This window comes from Vicugna pacos, unplaced genomic scaffold (genome assembly GCF_048564905.1).
Source record: "Vicugna pacos unplaced genomic scaffold, VicPac4 scaffold_103, whole genome shotgun sequence".
NCBI lineage: Eukaryota > Metazoa > Chordata > Mammalia > Artiodactyla > Camelidae > Vicugna > Vicugna pacos.
In genome coordinates, this window is record NW_027328783.1 from 2,893,495 (window position 1) to 2,913,264 (window position 19,770).

Here is a 19,770-nt window from a genome sequence, read left to right on the forward strand (position 1 = left end):
AATAGCTTTTCATTTTATTGTTACACCAAGAAGGGCTGCCATCATGATCTCTGTGGTCAGGTTTTGAAGGGCTGCCATCATGATATATGGTAAGAATTCTATGCAATTTGGAGTTCCAATTTAATGAAAAGAAAAAAATTACAAATAGAAAATTAGAACAAGGGTGGTGACAGGGGCTCTTTTAAGTGGACACCATTAGCTTTGTTAGCTTCAGGTGCTGTGGCCTGTTGCCACGAGGACCCATCCTCTTGCTCTGAAGTTGGAGGGACTAGTGGGCTCAGTGGGAATGTTAACTGAGTGTATCTCATGGGCTGGGCATTGTCCTATTTGTACTGTGTGTTCCTTATTTGAGACAGTGAGCTCACCTAACCTCGATAACCTCTTTAAAATATTAGACTTTTAATTTTGAGATGTAATGTAGATTCCCATGTGGTAGTAAGAGATTATATGGAGAGGGCCTATGGGCCCTTTGCCCAGTTTTCTTAATGGTTCCATCTTGCAGTGTTGGGGTACAATTCATTACTGACTCACTAACAATTTGAGGTTTGTGTTATTGCCCTTATTTCTATTCACGATTAAACTGGGGCTTCGAGAAGCACACAGGCCTGTCCAGGTCACCCACATTGTTAATGCAGAGTCGGGTGAACGTGGGCTTGGGATTTCCAGGCAGTACCATTATGATGGTTTGTGGCAGGGAGCAGCATTCACTTTGCTTGTTTATTCATTCATTCAACAAACATTTATTGAGTAAACTCTGTGGGTGAGATGCTTTCATAGAGTTATCTGATTCTTCAGCAGTACTGAGAATCAGGTAATGTTTATAATTTTTAATCTGAGGAAATTAGCTCTGAGAGGTTATAACCCCCCCAAAGGAAGTATAACTCATAAAGGAGGGATAGAACATGTGTACAGTCACCTTCTTTTATGCAGGTGGTACCCTATGCATTTTACATTTTCAAACATCCGTAATCCAGATATATTCTTGTAAGGCAAGGCTTTTTTTTTAATTGAAGTATAGTCAAGTTTACAATGTTGTGTCAATTGCAAGGTGTTTTTTGACTTTTGAATTAAAAAATACTTTTTCAGCTGTGTAATTAGGTGTATTTACTTGTTTCATTTTTAAAATGAGGTACTGGGGTTTGAACCCAGGACCTCGTACATGCTAAGCATATGCTCTACCAATGAACAGTACCCTCTACCCCAAGGCAAGTTTTCTTATCCATTATTATGAAGCTTAGGAGTTCAAATAAATTGAATAGGAATCCAGATCTTTTGATCCTACTGTGGTCCTTTTCTTTATATTCTGCTGAAGGGGGTTGGGGAAGCATTTCCTTTGTTCATTTCTTTATTCAGCATTTTTGAGCAGTGACTTTGCATCAGGGTCTTGCTAGGTGCTTGGAAATAGAAAATAAGAAATGACCTTTCTCTGCAGAGGCAGGAAGCCTAGACCAAAAGCTGGGTAATGTGATCGAGCTACAGTAGCCATATGCAGACTCTGAGGACAAACTGTACCCTTGGATTTGCTTTGGCTTCCCTTGTCTTCTGGCTGGTACACACCAGGTCACCGCAACCCAGATGGGCCCGTAGCACACAGCAGAGAATGTACCTCGATCTCCTCTCCCCTCTCGGCAGGGCCTGCAACATGAGCATCCCTGACTACGTGCAGTGTGCTGAGGACCACCAGACACGTCCCGTTGTGGTCCAATCAATAGAGATCATTTCAGAGGAGAATTTCTTTTGCATCTATCAGCTACTCACCTCGGTTAGCCATATGAGCCCTTGTGGCTCCCAGTGGACACACTGTATCCACTACAGGCACCGCTATGTGCCCGAGAATCGGTGGAGCGTCTTCCAGAAACACCCCAAGGTCGTGGGCCTTGTCACCATTACCGAATGTCTCTCTGCCAAGGCCTTCGAGAAGCTCCACATGCAGAGGAGCTGTATGGCACATCGCTTAATGACTCTCAGCTTTTTGTCTTTGTGCAGCATGGGGAGGTAGCCGAGCAGACGCGCACCGACGTTGCCTTCAATCTAAGAGTACTGCAGGGTGGTGGAGAAGAGGATCGAGGACTTCACTGAGTCACTCTTCATCTTGCTCAAGTCCAAGTGGCTGGATGGTGGCCCCAAGAATTCTGGGGACAAGATCCCCCTCCCCTGCATCCCGTTTGAGAAGGAGGACTTCATGGGACTGGACACAGACAGCAGGTAAGTTTACCTGGAAGCCAGTCCACCTTGGCTGTGTGCTGGATTGCTTCCCTACATCCAGAAAGGGATCAGCAAGGAAGAAGTCAATCTTGTAGCCAAGGGGGGAGGGAGGTGCACCCCGCCGGTTTCCAGACATTTCAAAGTGAATCCGCCTTTATTTCAGAGAGATCCTTTTAGGGTTAGTGTGGACACTTACTCCCGCTTTACAGCCAGGAACATGCTGGGACCCCTGGAGTTGCTGTCCAATAAAGTAGCCAAAGCCACTGATGCTAGGAGCACTGGGGAGGAGGCTGGACTCAGCTGAGATGTGCTGTAGGTCAAATGCACATCAGACGCTGAGGCTTGTCTAGTAAAAGTACATAAACTATCTCTTTACTTCCTATATTGATTACATGTCAAAATAATAGTATTTTACATACAGTAGATTAAGTAAGATCTGTTCTTAAAATCACATTCTAGTATTTGTTTTTTGTTTGTTGGCTTGTTTCTTTGTTTCAAATTTTAAACGTGGCAACTGGGAAACTTTCTTTACATGGCTCTCATTTCATTTCTGTTGGGCAGCCTGTCCTGGTACATGCTCATCCCTTTGCTTATAGATGAGATGCTGAGCCCCGAGAGGCAGAACGAGGCGCTGGTTGAGCTGCGGCTGAAGCCGCTGTCACCTGCCTCCCAGGCCCAGCACCTTTTCAGCTCAGGCCGTCTCTTCCTGCCCGACAGCCACCATGCCAAGTTAGGACATCAGAAACACCGCCAGGGACTTCCTAATGAACTCTTTATGCAGGGAAAGGCGTATCACGGTGTATGGGACAGAGCAGGGAAATGTTCATTCCCACTTTGTCCCTGTGATTAAGTCAATGGCCCCACTTTGCCTCGGAAGTACAGATGAGCTCTTCTGGGCTGCCTACCCCCCACCTTCTGCTCTGTTTCCCCATATATCTATCGTGTTGTCCCTCGGGCTGAAGAGGGTGAGATGCCTTTGCCGAGATGTGGTCCCCCTTTGCTGGGGTGAGTGAGGGAAGCTGTGTCCCCCCGGCCTACGGCCTCGGTCCTTGAGTCTGGAGAGGGCTCATGGTGGTCCCACAAGTGGCGGTCAGAAGACCTGGCATGTGCTACCGGGCCCGCTTTGGAGGTGGTGCTCTGTGATTCTTGAACTTACCTAAGATCAGATCCTACTTTCTGGTTGTTGGTAAGTTGGAGGAGAATATGCTAGAGAATTAATAAAAAGAATGTCTAGACCAGCCCTGTGAGTGAGAAGCACAGGGGACACTAGTCCCACCTGCGAGAGCCCACCTAACAGGCTCTGGATGAATTTTCTGTTCCTCCCCGGAAAAACCTCTATGGCTTAAGGAAGAGGAGAGGCATGTCGTGGCCATGATCTGTACTTGTCCTCACAGGGCCCTGTGATCTACATGCTCGCACTCCCCATCTGCTTCTTGGAGATGAGTTGACATGTTTAGGAGCCTGGGCACTGCTGAGGGCATAGCTCCCAGCACCGTGCTACACAGAGTCTGGCTCTGTTCACCTCACCTGTCAACTCCTGCTGAGGCCCCAGACATTAGTCAAGGTAGGGGCATCAGCGAAACCTAAGCAGGGACCACCTTCTCCCCCTGGACAGAGTGGTGAGTGAGCAGTGGAAGCCTGGAGCCCTGCCCCAGCCCCCACGCCAGTGCCACTTCTTTTGTCATAGGAGGCACTGGTGACATTTTTGCTCAACAAATGATTGTCTCTGAGTCTGCAGACCCACCAGAGAATGCCAGCTTGTTTTTGCCTTTTGAAGTCTGCCCTTGGGACTTGGCGGAGTAGCCGGATGTGTACTTAGCCCACAGTGCTTCAGCGCATTGAACCTGCCTCCTTGTGGGTCTGTCTATCGTGGTACCATAAGGGCTCAGCCAGCATCTGAACGTCATTGAGATAACGCGGCCAGTGAGCTAGGGTCAAGCACATTCTCCTCCAGTCACTTTTACTCCATTGTTTCTTTTACTATTCCACAGTCATTAATTTTTTAAACAATGCTTTGGTGCAGGAGCAGAGCCTCATTCTCTCCTGCTACTCTTGGTGGAAGTGAGTAAAACGGTCCAGACTGAAATGCGACAACAATTTGTAGCTCAAAAGCTGCCTAGACGCTTGTAGGTCGAATTTTGGTTAGGGGAGCTGAACACGTTGTGGTCCCCCGGCAGCGCCGCTCCCCTCAGGCCCCTGCTTTCCCTTGAGCAGGAGGTGAGGTTGGGCCTCACCATCCCCGTGACCCTGGCCTCACACACTCACATAAATTCTTGTACATGCAGTCAAAATCATTTTTATTCTTGTGTGATTCTAATTTTCTCTTGTTCCTCTTTTCCTTTTTCTTTACTCCTTTTTCACTTGTACTGCCCAGTGAGCATGTTGTTGCTTCTGAAAATGTGGGCTGTGCACACCCTGCATTGGAAATAGCCAGATTGCCCCCCGTACAGTCTCCATCACTTTAAAAAGCAACAACTTAACAGCTGTTTTGATCCATCTATTATCTTAGTCATTTTTTATTTTCTAATTTTTTGGAATATTTGCTTTGTTAGCTCATCACCCACTGGTGTTTGATACCTGTTGAAATCCTTGCTTTTGAGGAACATGTTTGGTCCTCCTTTTATTTGGTGACAAATGCGCCCTTATTAAATTTGTTTGATTGTTTTGAAGAAGTAAGATGCGAATTGATTTTGTCGGGTGCTCAGGGATTCTTTTCATGGAGTATTTAAACTTGTAAGGTCAAACTCTGCAGCATTTTGCTCGATTCCTGCTTTTACACAAACGTGCTCGGCACGCGGTTCCTGGCTGTCGCTGTGTGACGTGCATGACGGCGCTTCCTGGCCGGCGGTCACTGGTGAGGAAGTGGCCGCCACGGAGGTGACAGCTGCAGGGGACGCTGTTGGAGGAAGCGGTCACCGTTTGGTTCTTTAATTTTTTTTTTTTTGCATTCAACTTCCCCGTGCCATTTACTTTACTTTGCCTTCATAAAGGGGCAGAATTGGGTCTAAAATCCATGACACTATTTGTTCCCTTTACGAGGCTGGTTTTTCTGGGTATCAGGACAACATGACCTTCTCCTAAGTAGCTGGCTCACCTGGATCTGTTGGACACAGGGACAGCTAAAAGGGCCGTAGCTTCCTCTCTGCTCCAGCCAGTGGGCATTCAGAGCTGGGTCTGTGGTTTGCCTCAGCAGCCGTGCAGACCTCCCTGCCCCGGCCTTTACTTTTAACCCATGTTGGCAGTAAAGAGTTGAATCCGTTTCTGTTGCAGCTGACATCCACCACTGACAGCCGTGTCGTTAGTTTGTGGTAGTCAGTCTCCAACACCCCAGACAACCGTGAAGGAAGATGATTTGGCCGACCTAGGACCCTGGATTCTCACCCTCACCATGGTTCATCTCACCCGGTGGAAGGGTGTGGCCACCACCATCATGCTGACCATGAGGCCTTGTTTCTCCTTTCATGCTCTGGTCCAAATGTGGACACTTCACTTTTCACTGAATTTGTCTCACTTGAGACAGGCCAGAATATCTGAATGAGTCCATCACATTCTGGGTGGGGAACAGAACAGAAGTAAGTGTCGCAAGTAGATGGAGTCTAGGCTGTCCGGGTTGGCAAATGCAGGCTGGGATCTGTGATGGCTGGGCTGTACACTGGACACAGGCCTTTCCCGTGGCTCCTGAGAGCCCATGAGTTGAAGTGATAACAGCCTTGTGTGGATTCCCCCATCCTCATCTGCTCATTGGCAAGTGTGTCTGCTAATTAGGAGCTCCCCCAGACCTTGGGCCCTTCAAAGCTCAGACCATGGGAGAACCTTGAGTCCCTTCTCCTGGACATCCTGTGTGAGGATCCACTGCCTTCTGAGGTGAACAGCGGCAGGAGATGCCTCCCCCTCCAGGGAGCACCCTACGGAGGACTATTAGTGAACCATGCTGTGAGCTTGTGTGTTTCCGGCCATGGTCCCTACAGAACTACAGTTGAGATGGGCTTATTGATGGAAATAACAGGACTGATTCCAGGGCAGGGCCTGGGGGAGGGAAGAGTGGAAATTGAATGTGACCTCAGACACCTCGGTGGGTGCTGGGGCTGTTACTAAAATGGGGAGTCTGGGAGATACCTGCCAGGAATGGAATTCTAGAGTAAATGGTGGACATGAGGCATTTTTAAGATGCCATTTGTCATCCAAATTAGGACTTCAAAGAGGCACTCGGGTCGATGAGCCTGTGGCTCAGGTGAAGGAGCCGGACTAGAGATACACGTTGGGAGTCGTCATTCTTAGCTGGTGTTCACAGCCTTGCATGTGAATTAGATCATCTCGAGAGCTGCAGACTGAGGCTGAGGGGGGGCAGGGCTGTGTCTTGGTTGGAGGAAAGCCCAGACCATACAGCTTTGGTGTGTCAGTCAGTGGCGTTTGCCATTTTCAAAGCAATGCCAGTTATCCTTAAGGGGCCAGGGGCTGGGCAGGGCCAGCCAGGAAGAAATCTGAAGGGAGGGTCGTGGCCACGAGTGCGTCTTGGGAAGGTGCAGAGTCTGCAGGGTACGGGAGGGTAGACTCCTCAGATGCTAGAGTTGCAGTGAGGAATGGGGAGAAGTTAGTCACAATCACCTGTGAGGGAGGGAAGGAGGTCTAGGGAGCCCCACCTTACCGGACTCGCTTTCCCATGAACAGAAGGCAGTCAGACAGAGGATCTGAGGTGAGAAGGGATGGGCACTGGGAGGGGAGCCAACCTGGAGAATGGTGCTTGCAAAATTCTGGAATAGTCTCCCTGAAAAATAGAGTTAAAAATACCCAGACTCTTAAGAACATTGTTAGTGACTTGGGAGGAGGCAGTTGTTTTTCTGGTCTCCTAAGGGTAAGGCATGTATCCAGGGATACACAGAAGATACGGGCAGTCTGTTCCGGGGGCTTGATCGTTACCGGGGGAACAGTGCAAGTTTAAAGGGGGAAAAGGGCAGCCGAGGGAAACTAGCCAGGCCCCATGTCAGGTACCAGTCGGCCGCCCTACTTGCGTGTTGCATTCACATCCATGCCTCCCAGGTGGGCGCTGACAGCCCCCTTTTGGGGATTGGGAAGCCTTCTCAGAGGGGTTAAAGAATTGGTCCATTTAGTGACTAGTAAATGATGTAGCAGGATTCAAGCAGGGCCTTGTCAGAATTCAAGGGCATGTTCTCTCTACTGTTTCCAGTACTTCCCTGTTATACCTGGAATGGTGAAGTGGGTCAGTTTTGGAGCCTTTCAGAAAAAGTATGATTTAAGCGCCACTGGACTGGTTCACAAAGCTCAGCATTCTTTGATGGTTCTGAAGCACGCAGTGATTTTCGCCCCAGAGAGGTAACGTCTAACTCCTTTGATGATGACGTGGTTGCAAATGGTGTACAGGTGCAAAACCAGACTTTGCAGCTTCTGAAGGGAAACTCTCCAGTTCTCCCTTGGTCGGCTTTCTTCCTCGGGATGTATCTGTGCTGCAGCATAGGCCTGAGCTTTCCATATGGAGTGAGAGTTTAATATCCGATGTTAGCATAAAACGGTCAGATGAAGAAAATCGACGTTGACAATTTATTTTTGGGTTTCATTAGTCAAAATATACTATCAGTTAATGGCCCATATAGCAAATGAAATTGAGTACAGGACATTGCATTTCTTACTTTCTATTTAGAGTTCTCTTACAGAATAATGTTGCCTGCTTTGGAACATCAGCTCCACCACTCACGGCACCTATCAGTGTGTTGGTGTGATTGCATTTACAGAGTGAATGTAATCTGGGCTTCCTCAGCCCCAAACACTTCAGTGCAGAATCACGGGCTGTAGACGTCTGTTAGTCACGCAAATACTTCTAAAATTATATGATTCCAGAAAAGAAAGAAGAGAGAGAGAGAGATTGCCTTTATCAAATTTCCTTTCAGTTCTAACTGAAAACTGTTGTTGAGCAGCTCTGGTTTCCTTTGGATAAGAATATATACATTTCTTTGCATGTAACCTGGGTTTTGGGCTAGAACACCAAGTTCTTGCTGTCCCCAAGCCACAAAAATAGTAGCCAAATTGCACACGTGTGAAATAGTTTATACTTTTTTCTGAGAAAGTATCCTTGAATTTGGGACTTGGGCTGTGATTTCTGCTTTTTGCTTCCCCCACCTGTCTTGTAATCTCTCACTCCTTCCCACGTGGTTCCCAAGTGTTCGTGGTCTCAAAGGAGCGGGCAAACACCCAGTTGGTCACCATGTACTGCTGCTATAGATAGAGCCCAGTCAAGACCTAAAGGACATTATCAGAGAGGACTTCCTGAAAGAAATGGGCTGTACATTCAGTTGTGAGGACAGAGTAAGTGTCAGCCAAGAGAAGGAGTCAAGAATGTGGCTCAGGTCGCAGGTGCAGCCCGGGCAGAGGCCTGGAGGCTTTTGGCGTGGGGACCCGGGGAGAGTGCCCTGTGCGGTCCAGGGTGGAGGGAGCCCCTGCTGGGTAGGACACTGGAGAGAGTCCGGGGTGTAGGGCTTTGGAAGAAGTTGAGTTTTACTAGAACTGACACAGTAGGCAGTGAAGGGTGTCAACAGAAGTGACCCTCAGGAAAGGTACTTCAGGTTTTGCTTCTGATATACTACAGACAAAAGGGTCGGGACGGGCGAGAGCAGGTATGTCTGTCCCTTTGAGATCCAACCCGTCATTCATTTATTCATAACACGTGCACTTCAGTGAGTCTAGGGGAGAGAGAGTGTAGCCACATAAATAAGCAAAATGTATTTGCTTCTTGAGAGCTTAGCATTGTCAGAAGTTGACTTAGCCTAGAATGTTCTAGGAAGAGAGGAACAAATTGTGGAGGTTGGAGGGAGGGAAGGCTTCCTTGGGAAACAGTCAAAATGAACCTGGAGGCAAGTGGGAAGTAGGAGCAGGTCAGGGGGCTCCTGAGGTCACTGGGGACCTATGTACTGAGATGAGGCTGGGCGAGCAGGGTCTGGGGTGGGGCTAGAACTCTACCAGGGAGCCTCTGAACTGTTTGAAGTGGGGTTGATGTAATCAAATTTGTGCTTTGGGAAGGCTGTCGTGGTTTTGTGTGTGTGTGTAGCGGGAAAGAGGTGGAGGGTGCCACCAACTGGGGGATCATTTGAAGACCATTCACAGGCTGGGATATGGGCTTCGGGGCTACTTGGGGACGGCAGGGGCAGTGTGGATGCCGGCTTTCCTTATGGGGGACTTGTTAGCGGGGCTGCCCTAGAGGCACCTTGTTGCTGGAAGAAAACTGATGGAGGCTGCCAGGTGGACATTCCTCTTCTCTCCTTCCCTGCCTAGTGTGATGATCTTAGCTCAGCCAACATTTGGAACAAAAGAGCTAATCTCCAGGGTTGCCCAGGCCTTTGTAGAGCTCCTTCGAGTGAGATCTGATAGGATTTAGGTTTGTGTTCAGATCTGGATGTTCACTTAGTTAGAAACGTCCTGTCATTTCGATTTCCATAGGGGTTTTTATTCCTGATAAAGATTGCTTTCTTGGTGAGAGGAAAATTATTACAGCTGTTGTCTTTTTCAAAAAAAATCATATGTTTTAAGAGCTTTAATATTCAAAAGAATAGGAATATATAAAATATTTAAGGAAGTCTTTGGTGTAGTTTCTTTGCTTTCTGAGCTAATGTGGAGTTAGAGCCTTTGCATTACTTAATAGCACATCCTTGTCAGTATTTAAAGAGCTGTTAGTGAGCACCCCAGGCCCCACCTCTCAAAGAATCGTTAAAGTTTGCTCTGAAATAGTGAGGTCATAAAGGTCTTGTTTTCAGAAATCAAAAGGTTTTAAATACGCACCATAGCTCCATTTATAAAATAATAATAAGTTCAAAATTAAGAAAATGGAGGATAATTGATTTTTTTAAAGCCTAAACATAAACTTTCTTGTGCTAATGTTGCAACTGGAAATTTTGAAAAGAAAAATCCTACTGCAATATCATCTACGTGGTATATATATATATAAGTTTCACGTTTGAAAAGTAACTGCGCAGTGGTTTTCAAAGTCAGGAGCATTCCAACTCAGATACTGGCAGTGATGGTTGCTGGTTTTCAATGGAAGAGCCTAAATTTGCCTTCTTAGCTTTTTTTTTTTTGTACTGAGAAGGTTGAGTAGTGCTTTGCCAGGATGATTTTCGGGCAATTTGAGGGCAGATGTCGTGTTCCAGCAGTGAGATATTTCCATGCATTTTATTTTCTGGACATCACCAGGGCACATGTGGGGTTTGTGCCTGCAGGCTGGAATGCTGCAGGACTCCCTAATCCATCACCATTATGTCCTGGTGCTGCTCCGGTCAGTGAATGATTTTCTGTGACTTGGAGGTAATGTGGTCTGATGGTGATGATCAGACGTGCAGTTAAATGCTATTAATTGAAATAAGAGTAACCTAGAAACATTGCTCTAACAATACAGGATGAGGGAGGAGGATTGGCTGAGCTGCTTGCAGTGGGGTGTCTTCTCAGGTGACTCCCTCACCGTGATTCCTGCCAATATCCGCCCCAGCCCTGCACGGTAGTCCTGCCGAAGCAAGCAAGCACTTTGCTCAGAAACGCACTGAATTTCCTTGTGCCTCTGTTTGTTGGCTTTTTTTTGAAAGCACATTTTGCCCTTTGCTTAAATGCCATCCATGCTAGTCATCCCTTACACTCATTCTTCTGGACCTCGTCCATACATACCTGCTGAATGGATGAACAGAATGTAGTATCTCCATGTAGTGGAACATTATTCACACGTAAGAGTGAATAAAAAAGAAAAAAAAAAGACGAAAATGAAAAATGCCACCTGTTTTGGGAAGTCCACCCTGACTGTTCAACGCACACTTTTCCCTTTGAAACCCAATCACTTATGCTCCATTCTACTCTTTTTGATAGTACTTACCACCTTCTAATAATCTTTAACGTTTCCAAAAAAAATAAATAAATAAAGAGATGCTGATGCCACTTCAAAATATACAAGCCTTGCTAACAGCATGTTAATTGAAAGGAAGCAGACACAAACGGCCACATATTGTTGATTTCAGTGATCTGAAAAGCCCAGAAAAGGCACATGCAGAGGCAGAGAGCAGGTGATGGTTGGAAGGGGCTGGGTGGAGGGGGATTACGGGGTGAATGCTAGTGATAGGGGGATTCTTTTGGGCTGATGAAGTGTTCTGGAAATAGAAGGTGTTGAGGGCTGCACAACCGTGATTGTGCAGAAGACTGCTGAGCGCTGTGTCTGGGAGTGCCTGTTGTTGGGGCATCTTTATTTTGTTCACATCCTGCAATGTGAAGGGCCATCTTCTGCTGTGGTCATTCTACTCCTGTGAGTGGTGAGGGTCAGAGACTTTGTAGAGTCCTGTTTCTTTTCTCCCTCTGGCTGAGTGTAGGCAAATAAATTTAAGCCTGAGAAATTGCTCCATCTGCAGAAATGTCTTTCAGTTTTGCCTGGTGTAAAAATCTTGAGAGCTTTTAACCGTTGAGGCTAGTCTGTGGGGGTAAATAGCCTATGAAGCCTGGGTGAGCCCGGGAAGAGCCGCGCTTCCCTCCCAGACACGGGTGGGGATTTCACCCCCTTTCAGGCAGTGAAGGGCCCAGACCCGTGGGCAGACTTGACAATCGTGAATATTTACGTGTATCCGCTGCTTCATCTTGGATATTAATTTCAAGCTGAGTCAGTTTGTGGCGGCAGCCTCATCCTACAACAGGAATTTATAGTATCTGCTCTTTGAGGTGAAGACCTGACAGACTTGATTATTTAACAGTCTGCTTTGAAATGATATGTCAGATTCCTTTGTCAAAAGCAAAACAGCAGAAATACAGACGTCCTTTAATTCCAATGTGGCCTGGAACGGGTTTAGTGTCTGTGCCTCAGTGGCCTTATCTGCGGGTGGGGAAGATGATAACAGTGCTTCCCTCAGAGGAGCTGGTGAGGGGAGTGTGAGAAGCACAAATGGAGGACTTACACGAGATGCTCATAAATGACCGAATTTAGTGCTCTCCCCCTGGTGAGGCCTTAGGGGCAGAGATGTCAGAACAGAGCAGTCCTAGCCGGAGCTCGATACGTGATGGTAGCTGTTATGATCAGTATCACCACTGTGGGTTATCAGGTAGTTTTAAGACTTGGTAATATGATTTCATGAATAATGTTAAAAGACTAGACATCTCAGAACTGTTTACATAGTCCTCAAGATTTCTTCTGAGAATTGGATGGTTTCTTCCCCATCTTAAATCTGAGATGAGTCTCTAAAAATTTCCGTATTCCTCCATCCTTTTGCTTTAATTCTCTATTTCTTAGAAAACAAAGTTTTTAGATGGAGTTACTGGGGACTGAACTGAGGGCCTCATGCATGCTAAGTACATACTCTCCCAAATGAGGTATAATCTCTTCCCTGATTTTTTTTAAAATTTACATCTTAATTTTCAGAGGTTAGAGGCCTCTAATTATTTTTCTGGAGACTTGTCCATGAACCTGTAAATCTACAATTAATGGACAAAATTTGGTTTATTAAAAAAAATCTATAGAATATTCTGCAGTCCATCCAAAAGGAAATGCTCATGGACTTAGAATGTTTCTCCTTTAAGGTGATTTCTCCTGTTTGGTCGTGCTTAATTTGTTAACAGCCATCCTCATCATCATAATGAGCAAACTCGCTGTGAGTGGACGCCTAACTGAGGCTAAAATGCTTTGCTCATGTTTTACTTCATAGCAAGTGTTTGATTGTAGGTATCAGTGTCTCCTTTTTTGTAGCTGAGGGATTGAGAGATGGGTCAGCTTGCCCCAAATCACACGCAGCTGGCGGTGGCTAGCTCGATGCTGGAATCGAGGCTGCACAGGATGAATTCTCAATTGCTCCTCTAATCAGCTTCCCGTTGAGTGTTTTCCCGAACTCCTGTGAGCCCATAAATGACCGATTTTAGCTATCTCAGCCTGATGAGGTCTTCAAAGGAGAGACACCAGTGAGAATGAGAGGCAGAGTGGCATAAATTAAAATTGTACATTTTCACAAATGTTTTATTCTCAGGTAATGACTTTAAAGGTAATATTTTTTTAATTTAGTGCTTTGTGAGAACTCAAAACAAAACATTTAAAATAATTATTGTGCAAGAGAGAAGTGGTCTTTGAAAGTCCAACTGTTGCTAATGATGTTACTTGTTTTTTCTAGTGGTGCTTATTTACTGAAAAATTTCCAAACACTGAATTTGTTTTATGTAGTCTTAGTATGAAAGAAAACTTTGTCAGTGAGTATTGTAAGTAAAATCCTTACTCTTTTCTTTCCTGATGATGAATATCTTAGTTGTTTACATGGCTTAAGTATATTTCGTCATTTGTGAAATTTGAGTAATATGGTTTACCTTGTCTGACTGTGAGAGCTGGACGCCTTGTATACAAAGCACCGTAGAGGTGCTTAATAAAAATGTGCTGTCACAGTGACTGATAGTTTAGAAGTATCAACTCTGAATACTAAAAAGGGTAGCTTATTTCTGATGCGTATTCAATATGTATATATATGATATACATTATTATGGCTTAAAGTAACTAGGATTGTTTTTTTTTAAGTGCAGTATGAAGCTTTAATGAAATCTGTGTCATTCTAGTGAGACAGGGACTACTTAAATTGCCTTAAGCAGACGACCTTGAAGATTATTTACACAGAATGTGTATTGTTACAGCTCAGAATTCATGTTGCCGTGTAACCATCCATCAGACATTTAATTTCTCGGGATTCTGACCAGAACCATTAAGTTTAGAAAAATCCACATTGATTATTATCAGGGAATAAGCTCCTCTCTTTTGTGACTAAAGAAAATTTTGATTTTTTTCTGCACTCTTTTCAGGTTTTAAAATTTCAAAATTTTGATTTGCCATGTCACTTTTTTAATAGAGAGAATAAAGCTCATGCTGTTTTAATATGTAAATAAATGTTTTTGTATTTCAATACCCTTCTATGATTTCCTGGCTCTTTGAGAAGTATTTTGCAAGATACTTAGATTACCTACTGTTGGAAAAATACAGACGTGACTTTTATGAATATAGGCGTAGTACAGTTCTGTTGGTTTTTACTACAGTGCAAGACATGAGACCTAGGAGAGCTATGCTGCTGATTGCCAGGAGGACAGATCTCAGGTCTCAGTCTCCCCTGGTGTAAAATGAAGTGGCTGGACTGGATTCTTTCCTCTTCTAAGATGAGCTTCCATGAGCCTATGTCTTTTGTTTATATTTAGGAGTATTAGCAATATCAGATTAAATACTGAATACCCCTCCATCCCCCCGAAGCAAAGTGCAGTATATGCTACATAAGCTTCTAGTTATCTGATTCTCGTTTCTCATCTTACAGTCAATTTTTGTGTTGCATGTTTCCCGGCAACCTGGAAGATCTTTTTAGCCATAGGTGGCGCTGTTGCAACTTTTTACAGTCTTAATTTTTCTGTTTGTAAAATAAGGCTTAAACAATGTGATTTTATTTTGATTCCTTTGCTTAATGCTTCAGAATAGCACAACGTCCATTATGTCTTTCTACCTGGAAAATTTTTTCTGCTTATATCATAGTTTTATTCTTTTATCTCGCTGTGAACATTTCAGACTTGCTGTGCAAACAATGGCAAAATCGGGCTTTTCTTCTAGTGTTAGAAACCAGTGAGCCGGGATATTTTAAAACAGCTAGAAGCTGCCTCTGGAGCACCATAAAGCTGAAAAGTGTGTTGAGTTCCCTGAGTATTGACCCCGCTGCTGTGTGTTAATTGGTGGGAGTTGATTTGGTACATATATGATGGGGTGTAGTTTCTTGACTTGGGTTTGCCTGCACGTGCTGACACTGAACCACGTGATCCTGAGTCAGCTCGTTCTGAGTTTTCCCCTCGTCTGTGAGAAGGGGACACTCATATCTGCTTTGTAGAATTGTGAGAATTAGTAATTATGTAACATGTTTACCACAGTGGGTATGTCAAGAGAGCTCATAAACTTTAGCTGCTGTTTTGTGTGCAGCCATCATTTTATAGTCTTTGGTAATTACAAAGAAACAAGAAAATAAGAAAAGCTGATTTTATGATGAAAGATATTTGAGGAGGTTCCATAATTCCTACACCCATAATTTAGCATCAGCAGAGTCAGAACTGTTACACAGTCGCCCTGGACCAACGTTAAGCCACAGAAATTTTTGTTACTTCATATATGTTGGGGCCTAAGGGGAACCAATACTTATACACATGTTGTCTCCAGCAGCCAACTGAGAGATGACACAAGAGTAGGCAGGTGATAAATGTCTTCTTTGTTACTGATGAAGCCACGTTCTCCATGAACTTCAGGGCTGTGGATAAATGAGTGTCATGATACTGTGTCCCAGAAGTAGAGACTCACCCTGTCCCAGGTATCTCTGGGCCACAGCAAGCCTTCCCTTGAGAGAATGTGCCCCATCATGCACAGGGCTGTTCTGCAATGCAGCTGAGCATCCAGGGTGCTTCCCTAGGGTAGTCAACACTGGAGGGAAAGGAAGGGTTTCACATGCCCTGCTTGTCTCCCTGGAATCACAACTCAATCTGTTAATGTGAGGAGGGCTAGCTGTGGGCCAGGCGTCAGGGCTGTGAAGGGAGTAGCACTCTGCATGGCCCAGAGGAGTGGGGAGGAGGTATCCCTTCCATCAGTTTAAACAGGTGGTGGGATGGAACAGAAGGGTGCATCCCATGAGTTTATAAAAGGAGAAATAAGAATATCCTTTGGGTATTAGTCTAGCCAGGAAACACAGAAGATGATTAGGAAGGAGACTTGTAAACCACTGTAATATTAATTTGACATTTGTTGAGCACCCAAAATGTGCTACATTCTTTTCTGAGCGTTTTACAGAAATGAATCCTTCAATCTTCTCAACAAGCGAGTAAGGAAGGTTTGATTGTTATCCCAGTTTTACAGTGTGGAAATTGAGGCACACAGAGGGTAAGTTGACCAAGGTCACAGAACTAGTAAGTGGCAGAGCAAGTATTTTAACCCTGGCTGTATGGTATTGTGGCTCCCAGAATGGGCTTTGGGTGTTTAGATGTATCTGCATCCCTCGATTTCTGTACGTCTGTGCATCAATTAGCCCAGAAAGGACAGGGAAAGGAGAGTTACACAGGTGCTCACAGTCGTGTCTCGGCAACTGTCCACGAAGAGTGCACCGTGATTAGAATTAATTGTTTTCCAGGCAGCAGATCTGTTGGTATAACAGAAATTTAGTCCATTGAATTCATCTAGAAATCCTTCCTGCTCTGCTTCTGTCCACACTTGCCATGTGACTGCCTGCCCATGTTTGGGCCGTGGAGGAGAACATATACTCATGGTTGAACTCTGATATTGCAGTCTGGTTCATAGTTTCACATCTTCTGTTACATTAATAAGTTAAATTTCTGGTTTTCTTGCATCAGTGTCTCATGAGTTTGGTTAATGTGAAACCAGTCCATGGGAGCCCAGGGGTAATGATGGTATAAATTTTTAGCACGTTGTGGCACTTCTAACCATGCAGACATGACTGGGGGATGTACGCCTTTCTCACTGATTTCTCCCAACAGCAGGGTCCTCTCACGGATGTGAGGCTGGGAGCTCTCTGAGTAGCTCAGTCAGAGGCCAAGTCCACCAATCCGAAAATGATGAAGTACCTGGAAGTGGGTTTAATAAAAGTAAAGGGCTTCCAGGTAGTCCGATGGGCTGTTCAAGAAATTTGGTGAAAAGCTGTCCACTGTCTGTGGTTTAGCTGCTTCTTTGCTGTTGAAAAGTCTGGAGTAGATGAAGGGATTTTAAAAAGCAGAAAGGAGTGATTTCAGGTGGTACGTCCACACCGGTGAGAAGTGATGGATGACCGCCTGTGTGAGGCACAGACAGAGTCTTACAAACTTCATAAACCAGCTTCAAATGCTCTGCCATCTGAGTGCGCTTCATATGGGGTCCAGTTCATCACTGGTCACGCTGTGAGGTCAAGTAACTGACGATGGCAGAAAGGACACGGAGGCATCAAAAAGGTCTCACTCATGTTCCCTGTTTAAAGAATGTGGCACAGTGTATTATATTTGAGCTGGTTTTTCACTGAACAGTTTTTAGTGTTTTCTGGGACTCCCCAGTGCCCCAAGGTTCCATGCAGCTGGGTGTCCCCTCATTGCAGCTCCGTCAGCGCTTGCCCTGGGCTGATGTGGTGTCACGGGAAGCAGGACGGTCAGCGTCCCCGGCTCCTCTGAGCTCCGTCTCCTCATCTGCAGAGCCTGGTTTCTCATCCGTGTCTACTTAGTAGGGTTGCTGAGAATCACACGTGATGGTTATCAGGTGTGATTTCTGGTTGTCTCTGCGATTGGCAAATAGCCAATAATTGACAGAAACTCTTGTTTTTTTTTATTGTAATTGTGTCTCCTAGATTGCAGTGGTTTTTAGTCTGCATTTTTTTATAACTTTACTCATTTTTAAATATGCCCTTATTTTATTTATTTTTTTTTGAGGTACTGGGGACTGAAGCCAGGACATTGTGCATGCTATGCAGGTGCTCTACAACTGAGTAATACCCACCCTCCTTTTCTGCACTTAAAAATAAATATTGCAATACACAAAATAGCTCTTAAACTCCATGATGGGACCTGGTCTCTGTATAGGCAAATGAACACGTATACTATTTCAATAAGAATAAATGCTGTTGAGACATACATTTCTGAATCTGTTAATGTGCTTAAAAACGATCATAGCTAGTGATAAACACGAGACTTAGATCCAGGACTTTTTAGGGTATGTTTTGCCATCATGGGGAATTACATTCTACCGAGAAGGCTAATTGGGTCTCTTTGATATTTGGATGGTTTAGCAGGTGATCAAGGCTTTCCAAAGCTGACAGTTTTGTATTTTAAACTAACTACAAAGTTATCTTCTAGAAGATGGAAATCCTAAGTTTGTGAAGTGCCCAGTAATCCAGGGGGTATGTGTCTGTGTCTGTGTCTGTGTGAACGTTTGTGTGTGTGATTTCAGGAATGTAGAAATAAGTTCCATATAGACTTCTGATATCTTTCTCTTCCAGTTCAAGGTTTAAGCATATACTTACACAAATAAATTGATTTTCTTTTGTCATTTGGCATATTGGCGGGAATAAGAGGTTCTCATACTTGTTTCAGAAGGGTTGGGAAGCATGAGCTTAGAAAACGGGAGGAGAAAGAGGCAGGGAGACACTTCACACTTTTTGCAGTATATGAGAAACAGTAGCTTTTCTTTTCTCTTTTCTTCTAAAGCAAACTGGCTCTGAATTGTAACACACTATTACTCAGAATTGCTTTTCTAATCAGATACAAGTGCCTCAGATTTTTCAAGGCAACATGAATGATGAAATGTGTTTTAGCATTTATCTTTAAAAGTAGTTTTATTTCTCAAGTAAAAGACTATAGCCTGTTTCTTCCAGCGTCTCAAGAAATTCTCATTGATCTATGTACATGTTCTATGTGCTTATTTTCTTTTTTTTTTTTTAAGTGCTTGTTTCATTGTGGTGTGAATGAATGTTTAAAATTTCTGGATTTTGATCTTTAGAAAATGCTGATTTATCATAACTGTTAAAAACCTGATTGTTCTTTGGTCCTTGTTTGGTGGGGCACCCTATTGATTACTCTTGTCTGTTAAAGAGAGAAATTCTTCCTCTAGCCTGCAGATCATTAAGTGTATGGTTTGCAGTATGCCTTTAAATTTCATTGAATGCATTGAACATGATTGTCCAGTGAATTTTGAGTTGACTCATAGTAATGACTTTGCTTTGATTCTGTGGCTTTTGCTCCTCTCCACAAGAGCTTGAATTCTCTGTTGCATTTTGTATACGTGTTCTTCACAGTGGAAGAAATTTTGCATTTTTTACAGAGGTGGTTTTTCCTAACACCTCTGAATGCCTTCTGTAATTGATACAACAAAAATCTGTTATTTCAATGCTTAATTATTTCATACACTAGTTTTTGGCTTAATCAGAAACAATGACAGAGTGATAATAAAAAATAGGAAAACTTTCCTTCCTTTGAAGAATAGAAATCAGGTGGTCAGGCTCACCCATGCTTTGGGCCTGACACACTTAATCTCATGTCATTGTGTATCATGATTCGGAGATGGAGTTGCTTCAGGTTTATTGAGTTTTGTTTTAACATTTGTGTTGAATTCTTTCTCCAGGCTTATGTATCCTGTTGGGTTTGTTGAAACTGTAGAAGGGAAACAAAAGCTTTTTTTGGTTTCCGGAGTCCTGAGTTGCTGATGATAAAGAGTTGAGGTTGGGCTGAGGAACAGAGTGACACTCCCTCTGCTCCCAGCTGAAATTGATGAACAATGAAATCAATTAAGTGTATCGGTATTTGACCAATAGAAGTTAGCGAGCCCAAACTGGCTAGTTATGCCCAAAGAAAGTACTGAATTCACCTGCAGAATTAGGTGCTTTACCAAGAAGAAGCAGCTTAGAGCAATCAGAAAAATCAGTCCTATGATGAGATATAAAGTAAATATAATATCTTTTATTTCTGAAACTTTTCTACGTTAAGTTGTGTAGAGCTAAAATTAAGTTTCAAGCACCAGGAGTTAACAGTGTGGGTGGTTCTGTATGATCATTATTCAGGAATGTGCCTAGACTCTGCTAGAGT

At 44.2% G+C, this 19,770-nt stretch overlaps 1 protein-coding gene across 1 annotated transcript in view; it reads left to right on the forward strand.

Annotated features, from left to right (window-relative positions):
* The window catches only part of LOC140694720 (uncharacterized), a 153,367-nt gene that overhangs the window by 64,093 nt on the left and 69,504 nt on the right, over positions 1-19,770 (forward strand). The window contains exon 12 of the mRNA XM_072957831.1: positions 1,987-2,205. The gene's annotated coding sequence lies outside the window, so the exon portion shown is untranslated. The remainder of the gene's footprint in view (positions 1-1,986; positions 2,206-19,770) is intronic.